The 19,234-nt window shown below is 38.7% G+C and overlaps 1 pseudogene; it reads right to left on the bottom strand.

The window, feature by feature from the left end:
- Positions 1-478: 478 nt before the first annotated feature.
- Positions 479-951, bottom strand: LOC143683754 (riboflavin kinase pseudogene; annotated as a pseudogene).
- Positions 952-19,234: the final 18,283 nt, after the last annotated feature.

Below are 19,234 nucleotides of genomic sequence, written 5' to 3'. Positions count from 1 at the left end.
AATACAGAGTCTGGATTTTTTCCTCTTAAGTTTATAGCAGACCATCAAACCTCTGATTAAAGCATTTACTTCTACAAGCCTTTCTGTTTAGCAGCACATGCTATACAAGTACCTACATACATACTGGTATTTTAAGAATCATGCCTCATCTCAAACTTTTTAACCCATTATATGTATGTTTTATTTACATCGTAAGACCCTTAAGAGCTTTCTAAATGGTACATTTTAGAACCCTCTGAGGGAGTTTTTAATTAATATTTCATAAAAACAATCTTTATTTTTAAATGAACTCTTTTTATTACTGTGGCATGATGTGTTTAATTTAACAACTGAAGCATAAATATAGTAATTACATTGTACTGTTTAAGCTAGTTCACAGCTACAGGAAATCATTGATTTTTAAAATATCACCAACATGAGACTGTGTAGTTATGAGCAGTGTATAAGAAAACAATACATGAATAAATAAGATGTTTTCTCAGCAGTGGGCATTCATTATTTTGCTATTAAGAACCCGGAAGAAATTGTCTTTTTTTACTTTCAAGAGTTCTGGTAATTCTAGTCATTTCTTAGCTTCTTCAATATCACCTTGAATTGCTGAAATAAGTGATTCTGCAGAATCAGCGTTCTTTTCTGCTCTGAGGTAACCAGCGATGGCCACATTGAGCATTTCCCCATAGAAGCCCTCTTTGAAGGTGCCTATGATGTGAGTTTCCATGGACTTTTTAGTGTTTTTGTAGTATGGGTTCCATCCTATGCTCACCAAGATCTTATGGACATTTTCACTTCCAGCACTGGCCCAGCCATAATAAAGCCAATGGACAGATCAGTCAGAAGATTATCCACTACTTGTTCAAGAAAGTTAACAGTAGGGATGCCCAGCTGCTTGGAGATGTGACCCAAACCCCGCATCACCTGGCCGTGGCATAAGTCGGGTCAGTACCTCATGACGCCACCCACTTGATGCAGGGGGTGCAGCCTAATCAGCGCATCAGGCGGTATCGCCGTTGAGGTAGTCCCTGGACCCTACCGAACCAATCAGAGGACACCGAAGGGAGCTCAGCCACTCGGGTACACCCCTGTAAAGCCTTTAGTAAGAGATTTTATTCTTAGCTAGACCTAACATATCTTATCACTGATGATCATGCTGCTCTGAGACATCAAGACAATTAAGTTTGTGGATTTTCTGTGAGAGCCAGACTATTTCCTGCCCTGTCCACATTATCTTGGCTTTGGGGAATCCACAGTTCCAAAAGTAGAGGTGGAGGTTAGGAGCGGAGGTACCTTCATGACATAAGAGATAAAGGTACAGCAACAAGGGAATGTGAGGTACATACACTGTCCTTAAATTGAGAAGTCCATGTCTTGTTGAACACCGCTTCCCTTGGCAGTGTGATAAGTGGTGGGGATATGTATGTGTATATGTATATATGTTCATGTAGGGGTAGTCCTTGGCTGCAAACAGAAACCCTTGAATCAGTAAGCTTTTCCCACGTCAGAAACAACTGAAAAATTCAGTGTCATATAAAAACAGTAACTTATGTCGGCTGTGTTTGGGGTTGCCTAAGAAACTTTGTTTCAGCTGGGCTTGTGCCCATGTGGCTGCTAGTTAACTGGACACTCAAGCCTCAGTGGGTTGGCTGGGGACTGCTCTGGGCAGGGCATGGTCAGTTTGCTTCACGTCTCTTTTCCTTTTCTGTGACAGTAATCTAGCCTCGGCATATCCTCATCAGGGCAGTGGCAGAAGCCCAGAGAGGGCGAGCTGAGACATGAGGCGAGGCCTCTGGAGTATGACGTTTGGAACTGGTGCCCTGTCACAGGTACCCCATTGACCAAAGCTGTCACGTGGGCACGCCAGTCAAGTGGGAGGTGACTGCAGAGTTCCATGACTCAGGCATGGATCCATTCGAGTGCAGAATGAGAGGTACTACTACGTGCAGTGGGATGAGGGCCAGAACGACGCTGGAGTTCTTGCTAGAAACTGTGGAGGACAGAAAACAAAAGAGCGATATGTGTAAAACGCTGAAGAAAACTGAAAGCCTGCCAATCCAGAGTTCTATATCCATGAAACACTCCTTCAAAAATAAAGGCAAAATACAGACTTTCTCACACTCACACACACACACACAAATCGAGAGGTTTTTTTCAACATAGTGAACTATGAAAAATGATAAAGGAAATTTTACGTCAAAAGGGAAATAAAATTACATGGAAACATTGTAAACAGTAAATACGTGGGCAAATATAAAGGAGTAATCATTTTTCTTCACTTAATTTCTTAAAAAGTCATAAAACTGTCTAAAACAAAACTTATAACCCTGGCATCCTGGAGTTTTTGACACACTTTGATATAATATATTTTAAAAATCATGCTTCTATTACCGGGGCCTGCTCATGCCAAAAATAGAAAAAAAATCGCAAAACATTTAGTTCTTACATTTTACGTGAAATGGTATTATATAAACTCTACGTAGACAGCAACCAGTTAAAGATGCATACTGTAATCCAAAGAGGACCCACTCTGAACAAACAATAGGGAAATAAATGGAATACTAAAAAAATAATTACTTGAGCAAACAAAAGGCAGAAAAGGAGGAACAGAGAAAGAAAAATCAGATGGGACTAACAGAAAACAAAAGGCACCACGTAAGTTTTAAATCCAAACACAGCAATAATTATTTTAAACATAGATTAACTGAACATTCCAATTAAAAAACACAGATTATCACATTGGATAAAAATGTAAGCCTTAAACACATGTATGTACATACATGTACATATATACACATATGTATGTGCTTATGTATACACATTTTAAATAGTATGTACATGCATGTACATATACATATATATGTATGTGCATATGTATTACATACATTTTGAATATAAAGACACAGATAGGCTGAAAGAAAAATGATGGGAAAATATGTATAATATGTGTTCTAGCTTAGAAGCTGCCAGAATGTGATATACCAAAACTGGAATGACTTTTAAAAAGGGAAATTTAATAAATTACAAGTTTACAGTTCTAAGGCAATGAATACATCCAAATTAAGGTACCAACAAGAGGTTACCTTAATTCAAGGATGGTTGACGGGTCAAGGACACTCTGTCAGCTGGGTAGTCAAGTGCTGGCATCTGCTGGTCCCTTGCTCCAGGGGCCCCGAGCATTCAGACTCTATTCCCGTGGGGGGTTCTCACTTTGCTCCCCCAAGACTGGCTTTTATCTCTTGGCTTCTCTTGGCTCTCTCTAGTTTCTGGCTTATTTAACATCTCATAGCGACATCTGCTGGGCTCCAACCATCTTCAAAGCATCTGTGTCTCTGTCCTCCAAGTGTTGGTATCTGTGTCAGCTCTGCTTTGAGGTTTCTGTTGTTTCCGTCATTTCTGACTCTCTCCAGAATGTTTCCTCTTTTACAGGATACCAGTAAACTGATCAAGCCCCACCTGGAATGGGTGGAGTCACATCTCCCTTTAATCAAAGGTCATACCCACAACTGGAAATGTCACAACTCTGTGGAGATAATCTAATCATAAGATTCTAACCTACTGTATGGAATCAGGATTAAAAGAAATGACTGTTTCCACAAGAATGAATCAGGATTAAAACATGGCTTTTCTGGAATACATAATATTTTCAAACCAGCGTATTATGCAAACTGGAAGCCTAAGAAGACTGCTCTGGCTATACTAATATCAGACAAAATGGACTGTAAGAAATTGAGAGGGGCATTCCATGATGACAAAAATGTTACTTCAACAAAAAACATAGTCATAAATTATCCTTTTATAAATTAATAAATATTTAGAAACAAATAATACTCAGGAACACAGTTAACAACATATGTGTAAGATCCCTATGCTAGAAACTCTAAAACGTTGTTGAGAATTAAAATACCTAAAGAAATGAGGATATATATCGTGATCATGAATTGGAAGACTCAATATTATTAAGACATCAATTTTCCACAAAGTGATCTATAGGTTTAATGAAATTTCAATCATAATCCTAGAAGTTTGTTTTAAAAATTGAATTTGACAAGATGATTCAAAATTAATGTAGAAATTTCCAACGACCAAGAATAACCAAACAATCATGTAAAACAAGAGGAAAATCCAAAGACTCACACTACATGATTTCATTGGCTACTAAAAGTTTGAGTTATTAAAAAATAGTGACTGGTTTAAGATAGACATTAATTTATCTATAGATTAGATTCTATAGACTAGAATGGAGAGTCCAGAAAGAGACTTCCACTAATATGGCCAATTAATTTTCTGAAGAAGTGTGACTGGATTCAGTGACAGAAGTATCTCTTTTCAACAAATGGTATATTCAAATGGAGAAAAAAGTGAACCTAAACCCCTACCATCCGCGAGAATTAATTTGAAATGGATCATAAGCATCAAGGCTAAAATTAACAAGCTTATAGAAGAAAACATAGGAGAACATTTATGGATGTGACTTTCTAAGCAGGATAGACAGAATAATAAAAGCAATAATCATAAAAGAAATAAACTGATAAATTAGTTTTCAACCAAATTAAAATCTTCTATCAGTAAGAAACACCTTTAAGCAAATGAATAAGCAAGCCATAAATTAGGAGAAAATGTTTGCAGAACATACATCCGATATAAGTATTTAAATGTATACATGCGTGTGTGTATAAATACTTTCTTAAATCTACCTTAAAAATCCAAACAACCCAATACAAAACGGGCAAAAAACATCAACATGCATTTCACAAAGTGAAGATATATGAATGCCCAATAAATCCTTTAAAAAGAACTCAATCCCATTAGTAGAAAGTAATAATTAGTAATAAATTAGTAATATTTTAAGCAATTATTAAAACAACAACGCATACCTTTTAAAAGAGGTAAATTAAACCCTGTGTGAGGCAAAAGGATATGCAGCAACCGAAACTGATAGTGGGAATATAAAATGGCACAAATACTCTTCAGGAGGGGGGGGCAGTTTCTTTGAAAGTTAAACATACAATTTCCGAAAGACCCGGTAATCCCACCCTCTGTATTTACCCAAAAGAAATTAAAATGTGCACCCACACAAGGACTGATACTAATGTATTAGAGGCTATAGTCATAATAGCCCAAATTTTAAACAATCCAAATGTCTATCAATAAATAAACTTATAAAATTATTGCAGGAGGTGACGTCAACAAAACAGTAGACTAAGTTGACCACCTGTGGCAAATGACCCTCCCTTAGAACAGTGAAAATCAGTCCAAATCTGTTAAGAATCAACTTTTCCAAAACTCTGCAAGATGATCAAGGCTAGGGGGAAAAAAATAAACTAAAAATGGTAGTGGAGCCACAGGACAAGTAAACCAGGCCTCTCCTTCCCCTGGATTCGTGTGGCACTTTGTGTGGCTGCTGGTGGCAGCTTGGCGGCCCAGCCCCATTCAAGTGTGGGTCCCTGGCGCTCAGTGCATCTGAACAGAAATCTTGGGCGTCTTTGTACATCAGCTCCAATTGGGGGCACGGAAGGCCAGCTCGGAGCACGTGGCTGGTCCCCTAGCCTGGAAGTTTTCTAGAGCAGAAAAATGGGGAGTGGAGCCGCGGATAGAGCACGTGCTGAAAGCAGAAGGAAGAAGGCAGGCTGGAGCGCAGTAGTGGAGCAGCGCTGACCACAGCTGCTGGGGCTAAAAGAAAAGGGCCCTGGGAGAAAAGCGGGGGGTGGGGGGGGGGGGTGGGGGGTGGCAGATAGGAAACTCCTTTTTTTTGAAGAGGAAACAGTCACACATACTGGGGAATTTTTAAAAGCTACCACACTTGCTGAAGCCAAGATTCAGCTTCAAGAGACCTGGCATGAACCCAATCGTTCGCCACGGGTTTTTCTTTAGGGTCAGTATCAACTGGGCTAAGTGTTGATGACCAGGAAGCAATTGCTCCTGCCACAACCAAATAGAAGGCTGGAAGTTTTTTTTTTTTTTTTTTGTTTTTTTTTTTTTTTTTTTTTAAGAAAAGAGAAGAAAAAAGCTTCAACATTTATTGAGAACTAATTATGTGCAAGGACGTGTCCTAAGCAGTTTACATATAGGACCTCATTTTGTGCTAGCAACAGCTCCATGAAGTAGGAACTAGTATTATCTCCCTGCTCCTGAGAAGACTAAGTCACAGAGAGGTTACATGACTTGCCCCTAATAGCACAGCTAGCTAGTTCAGTAACAGGACTTTGAATACTTGATGCCTCAGTTCAGACACCGTGCTTTCAGAAAAGTGGGAAAAGATGGCTGCAGTAGGAAAAGTTTCCCTTCGTTCTTCCCACAAGAACCTCCGTAGCGTGGAGAATGGGGAGAAAAAAAAAGAGCTTTGCGCGCCCCCTTGTGGTTATAATGTGTAATGCCCTCTAACACCGTAAATCGGGGTTACATCTTAACAGGGCAGCGGCTCTCACTTGGTAGTCTCATTTAAGAGGTAGCTGCTGGTCAAGTCTATAACTGAGAATCATCTCTAGCTTCTGTTGACATAATTAAGTGGAGAACACAGTCTAAAGACAAGGACAATCATCACAATAATGGCAACCCTGAACCCTTTAATCCACTTCTCAAAGTACTTTTCCATCTGTTCTCTCATTTCCCCCCACTGTAAATGTTGAGGCATTCGTGTTCCAAACCTCAAAGGATGCCCTTGGCATACCTGGAGAATGGCTCAGAGGCAAAGTCTCTCATTACCTAGGGACAGTGATTCCAATCAATACTTCAACCCAGCAGATACTGAGGGTTGGAGAAAACCCTTAGAAGCCTGTACAAGAGTTTGTTCCTATTTTGGGCTTGAAAAATTATGTCCATAGGTGGACTCAGGAGTCTTGGGAAGTCATCTGAACATGACTCCCGGCCCAAAGACCCAAGTGACAAAGGTGCAGAGGAACTTGAAATGCACCAATAGGGTATGACTGTCACCCTTCTCCAGTGGGCCTCAGTTTGCCCATCTCCAAAGTGGGAGTGCTGGAATGCATTCTGACAACCTTCTGCATTCCTTAAATAAGGGTGAAAACACACCCCTTACCTATGACTTCAGAAGAAGCCAAATTAGAGAGCACAGAAATGAAGGACGACGGGAGACACCAGAAGGGAAAGTGGCCTTTCACTTAAATACTCCAGCCACAAACCTAAGATACATCTTAGGCATCTTATTCCTCATCCCCCGACATCATGTCAGTCACAAGGACCTTCCAAGTTTGGTCCTGCTGTCCATCCCTGCCTCTGCTATTCCAGTTCCACCATCAACTTTCCTTGCCCATCCTCTAACAATGTTTGCATCCTATTAGTCTCTTTGTCTCCCTTTAACTCTTGGGCGTGGTAGTCTCTCCACTCAGTTGTTACAGGAACATTTCTAAAACCCAAATAGAACAGTTTTATTACTCTTCTCAAACCCTTCAAACACTGCACCACCCCTGCAAGAATCAATTCTCTACCTCCTTTACAATAATGCCCTGCCCACCGTGTAGTCCCATCTGTGGCCCCTACTTCCTTTTGGTTCCCATCATGGACCTCACAAGCAACTTGGCATCTTGGGGATTAATAAATCTGTCTCTTGCTCTTCTTTTTAATTTGCTGCCTGGAGGGGTTTTCTTGCAAATCAGACTCCTCTAGGAAGCCACGCCTAGAAAAATCCTCCTGCCCTAAGCATACATGTATTCATTCATTTTTTTGTGCCAACAGGGATCACTTTACCCAACTCTTCAATAGCAGAAATCTAGCATGCCCAGACAATTATCAGCCCTGTTAAGAAAACATTTATTTATAGGGTGGGCCATGGTGGCTCAGTGGCAGAGTTCTTGCCTGCTGTGCCAGAGACCCGGATTCGATTCCTGGTGCCTGCCCATGCAAAAAAGAAAGCATTTATTTATTCATTCAATCAATATTTATTAAACCCTTAGTGGATTCTAGGCACCGTGCAATGGTGAACAAGATAGAGCAAGTCCCTTTTCCCTTGGAGTTTACAGTGTAATTGGGAGCCAGATTTTTTTAATATGAAAATTCAAAATTATTTCAAATAGTGGTCAATGGAAGAAGTAAAAATAATGGAATGCCTGTGTGTATGGAAGGGAGGACATCAGGACTTCCTTCTGTGATTGTGCAAGCTCCCTCTGTGACACTTTTGGAGAACTACTTAAATTGATGTGGTCAGGGAAGCCTCTCCAAGGAGGTAACAGCTGATCAAAGAAGAGAAGAAGCCGGCCTGCAAATACCTGGAAGAAGAGTGATCAGACAAATGGACTCGTGCGTGTGAAACCATGAGGTAGGAAGGAGCCTGGGGGGCCGGAGGGGGGGGGGGGCGGGGCGGAGGAGGGTTGCTGTCTCCAAACACCAAAACAGCTCATCTAATAGCAGGGATGTATCCCTTCGACAAAAATTATCAATAGGTAGGGTGAGTCTTGATCTAAGAACAGGCTAAATTTCAGAAGTATCTAGCCATGTCTGATAACCCAGATGTTTATACTCACGCACATTATTTATTGTTTTAGTTGAAGAGGAAGAAAGTTTTACATCCATTCAAGGGATTCTGAGGCTGTGAAGATTTCAAATATTGGTCCTTACTTTTCACCTACAAGAGTGAAATGAATGAACTACAAATACATGCAGTATTTGAATGAATGAAATCCTATTCATTTCAGCATTGCCGATTGCCTAAAGTCTTGAAAATCATTGTTTCACCTATTTTTTTTTCTGCTTTTTTTTCAGTTGTTTCAGGTGGAAAGTAAATCCGGTGGATACTTCATCATCGCTGGAAATGGAAGTGTTATACATTTGTGTGTGTGTGTGTGCATGTGTGTGTGTCTACACACATTATGATTGTAATTAAGGAAATGACAGATATGTCTTGGAATGTGAGAGATATGTCTTGGAAAAAAAAAAATGGAAAAAGACCTCCACAAGCAGAAGCTGTAGGAGAAGCCTCCTCCGGGGTGAGCATGTGTGACTCAGAGGGTAAGAGAGGAGCCAACTCTCCATGTCTGTGCAAAATCCAGTGTGGACTCACTCGCAGTGAGGATGCCAGAGAAAGCAACCCTGGCGTCTCAGACAGAGACGTCTTTGAGCTGAACCTAACATCACTGGAGTCCTTACTTCAGGAATTTATGATAGAAATAAATTTTGTCCAGAGAGACTGCTCCTGGGTTCTGCACTGAAAACCCACACCATGCATTGTAACAAGGTGACCCAGGAAAGACTTGCCTCCTAGGGTTCATTTTGAGCTCTCACTGAGAAGACAAGACAAATGTTTCATTGTTGCCAGAATGCTCCAGTTTCCTTAAATAGTGTCCTGAATTTAGCTTTGAGGAAGAATGTCTCTTTTTCTGGAAAGCCACCTCTGAGAGGTGCCTGTATGTGCGCACGCATTTTATGTGTGTGTTATTGTAAAAGCAGTTGTTTGCAGGAGATTTAGATCTGAGATTCAAAAAATGGCGGAAGACAAAAGAGTTGCTCTGTACCCTCACATAGATGAATTATGATACTTACTGGGCAAGCTGTTGATTGTTTAATGGACTCAAGTGTATAGAATAACATTAATCATATACCTTGGCTCATATTCCAAGTCATATCTGTCATTTCCTTAATTACAATCATAATGTGTGTAGACACACACATGCACACACACACACACAAATGTATAACACTTCCATTTCCAGCCATGATGAAGTATCCACCGGATTTACTTTCCACCTGAAACAACGAAAAAAAAGCAGAAAAAAAAAATAGGTGAAACAATGATTTTCAAGACTTTAGACAATCGGCAATGCTGAAATGAATAGGATTTCATTCATTCAAACACTGCATGTATTTGTAGTTCATTCATTTCACTCCTGTAAAATATTACATAGTCTGGATATATCACTATTTATCCATTCTCTTATCAACAGATATTTGGGATTTTAGACGTTTTTGCTTTTTCAAACACTCTGCCATGAACACTCTTTTCATGTGTCACCTGGCAAATGTTAGTTTTCTAGCAAATAGCACTAGGAGTAGAGAATGAAAGTGTTGAATTTTCCAAAGTAATAACTTTGGAATAATAAAATAAATCTTATAAATTTATTTTAATAAATAAATTAATAATAAAATAAAAATAAAATTTAATAAATAAAGTAATAATTAAAAAAATCTTATAATTCACACAAAAGCAAAATTGTGTGGATTCCTGCTTTCCCCAACATTTTATATTGTTAGACTTTTCAAATTTTGTTTATTAAATGGAGAAAATGGTATCTTATGTGTTTCAGATTGATTTTTTTATAAGAGAAGTTGTAGGATTCACAGAAAAATCATCCAGAACGTACAAGTTCCTGTATATCCCCTTTCACACTCACAATTATCCCTATTATTAACAGTTTGCAATAGCGTGGTAAATTTGTTACAACTGAAGAAACAATATTGTTATAATTAAATACTATTAAGTATAGTTCATACCATTTGAGTTGAATAGTCAAGATTTTTTAAAAATATTTGTTCTTGTAACATGTAAACAACTAAAAATTTTCCATTTTTAACCACATTGAAATATAAATTATCGTAGTGTTAATTACATTCACATGTAGTGTTATCATAACTCCTATCCATTACCAAAATTTTTCATCACCCAACAGAAACTCTTTACCAAATAAGCACCAATTCCCCATTCCCTACCACAATCCCCACCACTGTTAACCTCTGTTCTAGGTTTTTTTACTACATGAATTTGTAATTATTTCATATAAATTATATCATATAATATTTTTCCTGTTGTGTCTGGCTTATGTCTCTAACCAGGGTGTCTTCAAGTTTCATCCATGTTGTTGCATTTATCAGCAATTCATTCCTTTTTTTACAACTGAATGATATTCCATCATAGGTATATACCACATTGTTAATCCGTTCATCCGTTGATGAACACTGGGTTGCTCCAACTTTCGGCAATTGTGATAATGCCACTATGAACCTCAGTAGGCAAATACCTGCATGAGTTCCTGCTTTCGATTATTTGGGGGCTGTGCTGGTTAGAAATTGTTACGTATTTCAGAAAAGCCATGTTCTCTTAAAGACTGATTCAAACTTGTGGGGGCAGCCGTCTTCTTTATTCCTAATTCAATATGATAGGGTGAGGTCTTTTGATTAGGTTGTTTCCATGGAGATGTGACACACTCAGTTGTGGGTGTGACCCTTTGATTAGATGGAGATGTGACTCCACCCATTCAAGGTGGGTCTTGACTAGTTTACTGTAGTCCTTTAAAAGGGGAAACATGTGGAGCAAGCAGACACAGACATTTGGAGAGACATTTGGAGATGTTAGGAGTGCCAACTGAGAAAGCTTAGACACACGTGTTCAGAAAAGCAGACGCACAAGGAGACACCGGGAGGTAAGAGAGCTGACAGAAGCTAGATGGAAACCAAAGCCCAGCAGACAAAGCCACATGCCTTTCCATGGGACGCTAAACTAAGAGATGAAATCCAGAGTTTTGTCCCAGAGCAGCTAAGTCAGGACCTACAGACATCTTAAGAGGAAGCCACTGGAATCAGAACCTGGAAGCAACGGAACCAGAAACAAGGACCAGCAGACACCAGCCACGTGCCTTCCCATATGATGGACATCTGCCTTTCTTCAGTCAAGGTATCTTTCTCTGGATGTCACTTAATAAATCCCCTTTATAAAAGCCAACTCATTTCTGGCATATTGCATTCTGTCAGTATCAGCAAACTAAAACAGGGGTATATATGTAGAAGTGGGATTACCAGGTCATATGATAATTTTTATACGTAACTTTCTGAGGAAATGCCAAAGGGTTTTCCACAGCAGCTGCATGATTTGACTTTACCACCAACAATGAACTCGTTTTCTAATTTCTCCACATTCTCTCTGACGCTTTTTTCCATTGTTAATAGTAGCCATTCTAATGTGCTTGAAATGGTTTAGATTTGCATTTCCCTAATGACTAATGTTGTTGAGTTCTTTTCATGTGCTTTTGGCCATTTGTATTTCTCTTTTTTAGAAATGTCTATTCAAGTCATTTGCCCAGTTTTTTATTGAGTTGTTTGTCATTTCGCTATTGAGTTGTAGGATTCTCTTATATATTCTGGCTATTAAAACCTTATCAGATGTGTGGTTTAACAAATATTTTCTCCCATTCTGTGAATTTTCTTTTCACTCTCATGATGAAGTCCTTTTGATGCACAAAATTTTTCATTTTGATGAAGTCCTGTTTATCTACTTTTCTTTTGTTGCTCATGTTTTTGGTGCAAAGTCTGAGGAACCTTTGCCTAACACAAGGTCCTGAAGATACTTCCCTATGCTTTCTTCTGGGAGTTTTATAATTTTGGTTCTTAAATATGCCTTTGATTCACTTTGAGTTAGTTTTTGCATATGATATGAGATAGGAGTCTACCTTCATTCATTTGTATATGGATGTCCAGATTTCCCAGAACAGTTTGTTGAAGAGACTGTTCTTTCCAAACTGAGTGGACTTGTCAAAGATCAGTTGGCCAAAGATGTGAGAGTTTAGGGCAGTCCAACAGTGGTTCAGTTGCAAGAATTCTTGCCTGTGGAGCTGGAGAACCAGGTTTGATTCCCGGAGCCTACCCATGCCAAAAAAAAAAAAAAAGATGTGTTTATTTCTATACATTCAACTCTATTTCATTAGTCTATATGTCTGTCCTTGTGTTAGTACCATGTTGTTTTAATTACCATATCTTTGTAATAAATTTTAAAATTGGCAACTGTTCCTCTAACTTCTTTCTTATTTTTTTTCAAGATATTTTTTTTGCTATTCTAAGCTCTTTTCCATTCTATACAAATTTGATGATTGGCTTTTCCATTTCTGCAAAAAGAAGGCTGTTGGGATTTTGATCAGGGTTGCATTGAATCTGTAAATCACTTTTGCAGAACTGACATCTTAACAATACATGAACACAAAATGTCCTTCCATTTATATTAGGTCTTTGATTTCTTTTAGCAATGTTTTTTAGTTTTTCATGTACAAGTCCTTTATACCTTCATTAAATTCATTCCTTGATATTTTATTCTTTTAGTTGCTCTTGTAAATGGAATTTCTTTCTTGATTTCCTCTTCAGATTGTTCATTATTAGTGTGTGGAAGCACTACTGATTTTTGTGTATTAATCTTGTACCTAGCCACTTTCATTATTAGCTCTAGAATCTTTGTGGTAGATTTTTCAGGGTTTTTTATGTATAGGATCAGGTCATCTGAAAATTTTCCTTCCTCCTTTCCATTTTGCATGCTATTTATTTATTTATTCCTGATTATTCTGGCTAGAACTTCCAGTGCAATGTCAAATAACAGTAGTTATTCTCATTGCTGTATAGTGCTTATTTAAATGAGTCTAACACAATTTATATATTCTATTGTGGATGGACATTTGAGTTTTTTACAGGTTTTGGCTATAGCACTGCTGTGAACAGTCTCGTGCATGGCTTTTTATCATGTTGGTCATATGCATCAATGAATACCTGTTAAGTCCCAGGAATTGCAAATGTTCAACCTAATAGACCCCGCTACGTGCGGTTGACAAGAGACTAAACTTAAATTCAAAAACACAATCAGGTTGCAAGTGAAAGGATAGAAAAATATACCATGCAAATAGCAACCAAAGGAGAGTTGGGGTGGCTATACAGATATCAGATGAAATGAATGCTAAATCAAAAAATTTTTTGAGGGACAAAGAAGGTCACAGTACGTTGCTAATGGGGCCAATTTACAAGGAGACCATAACACATAAATATGCAGGCGCTTAATGGCAGAGTCCCAAAATACAAGAAGCAATTATTGACAGACGTGAATGGAGAAATGGGCGGTTCTAATTAATAATAGGAGACTTCAATCCGCATAAACAGATGTTTTTGATGGTTCTATCTATTATGGAACAGATAGAAAATCTAGGGCAGAAGATCAATAAGGAAATAGAAGACTTGAGCAATACTACACACTTACTTTGGGGCCTCAATTCCTGAAAGATAAATACATCTTTGATGCGCTAATTCATTAAGATTACAAAGCTTATTTGTTATCTTGGCATAGCCTGACGTAACTGAAAAGATACAGGAAGACACCTCCCTGTCCTGGATGAAATGTGTGACCCACACACTGAGAACTTTCAGGACAGTCATGTCTAATGTCTAGAGCCTCGCAGAGAGTCGGGGCACGCTGCTCCGCCCCTCAGGTCTCTTTTTTTAAAATAATCACTTCAATTAAAATATAATATGTCTCTGTTTCTTGAAGATGACTGTATAAGGATATAGTATCCACAATGTGACTGTGTGATTGTGAAAACCTTGTGTCTGATGCTCCTTTTATCTACCTTATGGACAGATGAGTAAAACATATGGATTAAAAATAAATAAATAATAGGGGGAACAAATGTTAAAATAATTAAAAAAAAGAATCCTTCTAGGGTGATGGCAATGTTCTAAAACTGAACTGTGATGATGGTTGCTCAACTTTGTAAATTTACAAAAAACCATTGAATTATTTAATATGGCAAATTTTATGGTATGTCAATGATATCTCAATAAAGTTGTTAAACTAAAACAATGAAATAGAAATACATATAATATGTCTTTAGAAAGTCCATAAATCATGAGTTATAAAGTCTGATGAATTATTACAAAATGAGCTAAACCGTGTAGCCATGACCCAGGTCAAAAAATAGAACTTGAGGGGCCAAGATGGCGGCTTAGTAAGGTACGTGCGTCTTAGTTCCTCCTCCAGAGCAACTACTAGGTGAACAGAAACAGTGCAGAACAGCTCCCGGGGCCACGGCAGGGAATAGACACACTGCATACCCCAGTCTGGACTGGCTAGTCTGACTGCGAGACTCGGCTGCGGTGAGATCCCCGAGTGGTGCGCGATTTCCCGAGCACCGGCAGCTGTGGCGGCCGGAGCTCCTCCCTCCCTCCTTCCCAGGCCGGCTGAGAGTCTTGGAGAGGCAAGTTTCCCAAGCCGCGGCGGCCGGCACCCCTCTTTTGTGGGCGGCTTCCTGGTCCGGCTACGAGTCTCGGATCAGAGGGCTACCCAAACCACGGTGGCCCTCCCCCGCGGGCAGCTTCCTGGTCCGGTGGCGAATTCCCCGGGCCCGTTGAGGCCGGCAACTGACACCCCTCCAGAGAGAGGAGGGAATTTCCGACAGTGGCAGGGACTGGGTCCAACCAAACACCAATAGGGGAATTAATAAAGGAGCCACAGGGTCCCCTCAAGCTGTGGTGGCTGACGCCCCGACCACGCGCAGCCCCCTGAACCAACTGAGAGAATTGGATCGGAAATCCCCAGGCCACAGAGATCGGTGACCGGGGGGATCCCTTCCAAACACGTGAGACAAACGTGTGCCACGAGCACCACCTACTGGGCAGGATAAGAAAAACAGAACCCAGAGATTTCACAGAAAAATCTTACAACCTTGTTGGGTCCGACACCCAGGGAAATCTGACTAAATGCCCAGACGCCAGCAGCAGAAGATAACAGTCCACGCTCAGAAGATTGAGATTATGGCCCAGTCAAAGGAACAAACCAATAGTTCAAATGGGATGCAAGAGCTGAGACAACTAATGCTGAATATATGAACAGAAATGGAAAACCTCTTCAAATATGAAATCGATAAATTGAGGGAGGACATGAAGAAGACATGGGCTGAACATAAAGAAGAAATAGAAAAACTGAAAAAACAAATCACAGAACTTATGGAAATGAAGGATAAAGTAGAAAAGATGGAAAAAGCAATGGATACCTACGATGATAGATTTAAAGAGACAGAAGATAGAATTAGTGATTTGGAGGATGGAACATCTGAATTCCAAAAAGAAACAGAAACTATCGGGAAAAGAATGGAAAAATTTGAACAGGGTATCAGGGAACTTAAGGACAATATGAAGCGCACAAATATACGTGTTGTGGGTGTCCCAGAAGGAGAAGAGAAGGGAAAAGGAGGAGAAAAACTAATGGAAGAAATTTTCACTGAAAATTTCCCAACTCTTATGAAAGACCTAAAATTACAGATCCAAGAAGTGCAGCGCACCCCAAAGAGATTAGACCCAAATAGGCATTCTCCAAGACACTTACTAGTTAGAATGTCAGAGGTCAAAGAGAAAGAGAGGATCTTGAAAGCAGCAAGAGAAAAACAATCCATCACATACAAGGGAAACCCAATAAGACTATGTGTAGATTTCTCAGCAGAAACCATGGAGGCTAGAAGACAGTGGGATGATATATTTAAATTACTAAAAGAGAAAAACTGCCAACCAAGACTCCTATATCCAGCAAAATTGTCCTTCAAAAATGAGGGAGAAATTAAAACATTCTCAGACAAAAAGTCACTGAGAGAATTTGTGACCAAGAGACCAGCTCTGCAAGAAATGCTAAAGGGAGCACTAGAGTCAGATACAAAAAGACAGAAGAGAGAGGTATGGAGAAGAGTGTAGAAAGAAGGAAAGTCAGATATGATATATATAATACAAAAGGCAAAATATTAGAGGAAAATATTATCCAAACAGTAATAACACTAAATGTCAATGGACTGAATTCCCCAATCAAAAGACATAGATTGGCAGAATGGATTAAAAAACAGGATCCCTCTATATGCTGTCTACAGGGAAACACATCTTAGACCCAAAGATAAACACAGGTTGAAAGTGAAAGGTTGGGAAAAGATATTGCATGCAAATAACAACCAGAAAAGAGCAGGAGTGGCTATACTAATATCTAACAAATTAGACTTCAAATGTAAAACAGTTAAAAGAGACAAAGAAGGACACTATATACTAATAAAAGGAACAATTAAACAAGAAGACATAACAATCATAAATATTTACGCACCGAACCAGAATGCCCCAAAATACGTGAGAAATACACTGCAAACACTGAAAAGGGAAATAGACTTATATACCATAATAGTTGGAGACTTCAATTCACCACTCTCATCAATGGACAGAACATCTAGACAGAGGATTAATAAAGAAATAGAGAATCTGAATATTACTATAAATGAGCTAGACTTAACAGACATTTATAGGACATTACATCCCACAACACCAGGATACAGCTTTTTCTCAAGTGCTCATGGATCATTCTCAAAGATAGACCATATGCTGGGTCACAAAGCAAGTCTTAACAAATTTAAAAAGATTGAAATCATACACAACACTTTCTCGGATAATAAAGGAATGAAGTTGGAAATCAATAATAGGCAGAGTGCCAGAAAATTCACAAATACATGGAGGCTCAACAACACACTCCTAAACAACGAGTGGGTCAAAGAAGAAATTGCTAGAGAAATTAGCAAATACCTCGAGGCAAATGAAAATGAAAACACAACATATCAAAACTTATGGGATGCAGCAAAGGCAGTGCTAAGAGGGAAATTTATTGCCCTAAATGCCTATATCAGAAAAGAAGAAAAGGCAAAAATGCAGGAATCAACTGTCCACTTGGAAGAACTGGAGAAAGAACAGCAAACTAATCCCAAAGCAAGCAAAAGGAAAGAAATAACAAAGATAGAGCAGAAATAAATGAAATTGAAAACATGAAAAGAATAGAGAAAATCAATAAGGCCAGAAGTTGGTTCTATGAGAAAATCAATAAGATTGATGGGCCCTTAGCAAGATTGACAAAAAGAAGAAGAGAGAGGATGCAAATAAATAAGATCAGAAATGGAAGAGGAGACATAACTACTGACCTCACAGAAATAAAGGAGGTAATAACAGGATACTATGAACAACTTTATGCTAATAAATACAACAATATAGAGGAAATGGACGGGTTCCTGGAAAGACATGAACAACCAACTTTGACTCAAGAAGACATAGATGACCTCAACAAACCAATCACAAGTAAAGAAATCGAATTAGTCATTCAAAAGCTTCTTAAAAAGAAAAGTCCAGGACCAGACGGCTTCACATCTGAATTCTATCAAACATTCCAGAAAGAATTAGTACCAACTCTCCTCAAACTCTTCAAAAAAATTGAAGCGGAGGGAAAACTACCTAATTCATTCTATGAAGCCAACATCACCCTCATACCAAAACCAGGCAAAGATATTACAAAAAAAGAAAACTACAGGCCAATCTCTCTAATGAATATAGATGCAAAAATCCTCAATAAAATTCTAGCAAATCGTATCCAACAACACATTAAAAGAATTATACATCATGACCAAGTAGGATTCATCCCAGGTATGCAAGGATGGTTCAACATAAGAAAATCAATTAATGTAATACACCATATCAACAAATCAAAGCAGAAAAATCACATGATCATCTCAATTGATGCAAAGAAGGCATTTGACAAGATTCAACATCCTTTCCTGTTGAAAACACTTCAAAGGATAGGAATACAAGGGAACTTCCTTAAAATGATAGAGGGAATATATGAAAAACCCACAGCTAATATCATCCTCAATGGGGAAAAATTGAAAACTTTCCCCCTAAGATCAGGAACAAGACAAGGATGTCCACTATCACCACTATTATTCAACATTGTGTTGGAGGTTCTAGCCAGAGCAATTAGACAAGAAAAAGAAATACAAGGCATCAAAATTGGAAAGGAAGAAGTAAAACTATCACTGTTTGCAGACGATATGATACTATACGTCAAAAACCCAGAAAAATCCACAACAAAACTACTAGAGCTAATAAATGAGTACAGCAAAGTAGCAGGTTACAAGATCAACATTCAAAAATCTGTAGCATTTCTATACACTAGCAATGAACAAGCAGAGGGGGAAATCAAAAAACGAATCCCATTTACAATTGCAACTAAAAGAATAAAATACCTAGGAATAAATTTAACTAAAGAGACAAAAAACCTATATAAAGAAAACTACAAAAAACTGCTAAAAGAAATCACAGAAGACCTAAATAGATGGAAGGGCATACCGTGTTCATGGATTGGAAGACTAAATATAGTTAAGATGTCAATCCTACCTAAATTGATTTACAAATTCAATGCAATACCAATCAAAATCCCAACAATTTATTTTTCAGAAATAGAAAAACCAATAAGCAAACTTATCTGGAAGGGCAGGGTGCCCCTAATTGCTAAAAACATCTTGAGGAAAAAAAACGAAGCTGGAGGTCTCGCGCTGCCTGACTTTAAGGCATATTATGAAGCCACAGTGGTCAAAACAGCATGGTATTGGCATAAAGATAGATATATCGACCAATGGAATCGAATAGAGTGGTCAGATATAGACCCTCTCATCTATGGACATTTGATCTTTGATAAGGCAGTCAA

Source organism: Tamandua tetradactyla, chromosome 1 (genome assembly GCF_023851605.1).
Source record: "Tamandua tetradactyla isolate mTamTet1 chromosome 1, mTamTet1.pri, whole genome shotgun sequence".
Taxonomy (NCBI): domain Eukaryota; kingdom Metazoa; phylum Chordata; class Mammalia; order Pilosa; family Myrmecophagidae; genus Tamandua; species Tamandua tetradactyla.
The sequence above is the reverse complement of the archived record's forward strand: the minus strand, read 5'-3'. Positions and strand labels throughout refer to the sequence as shown.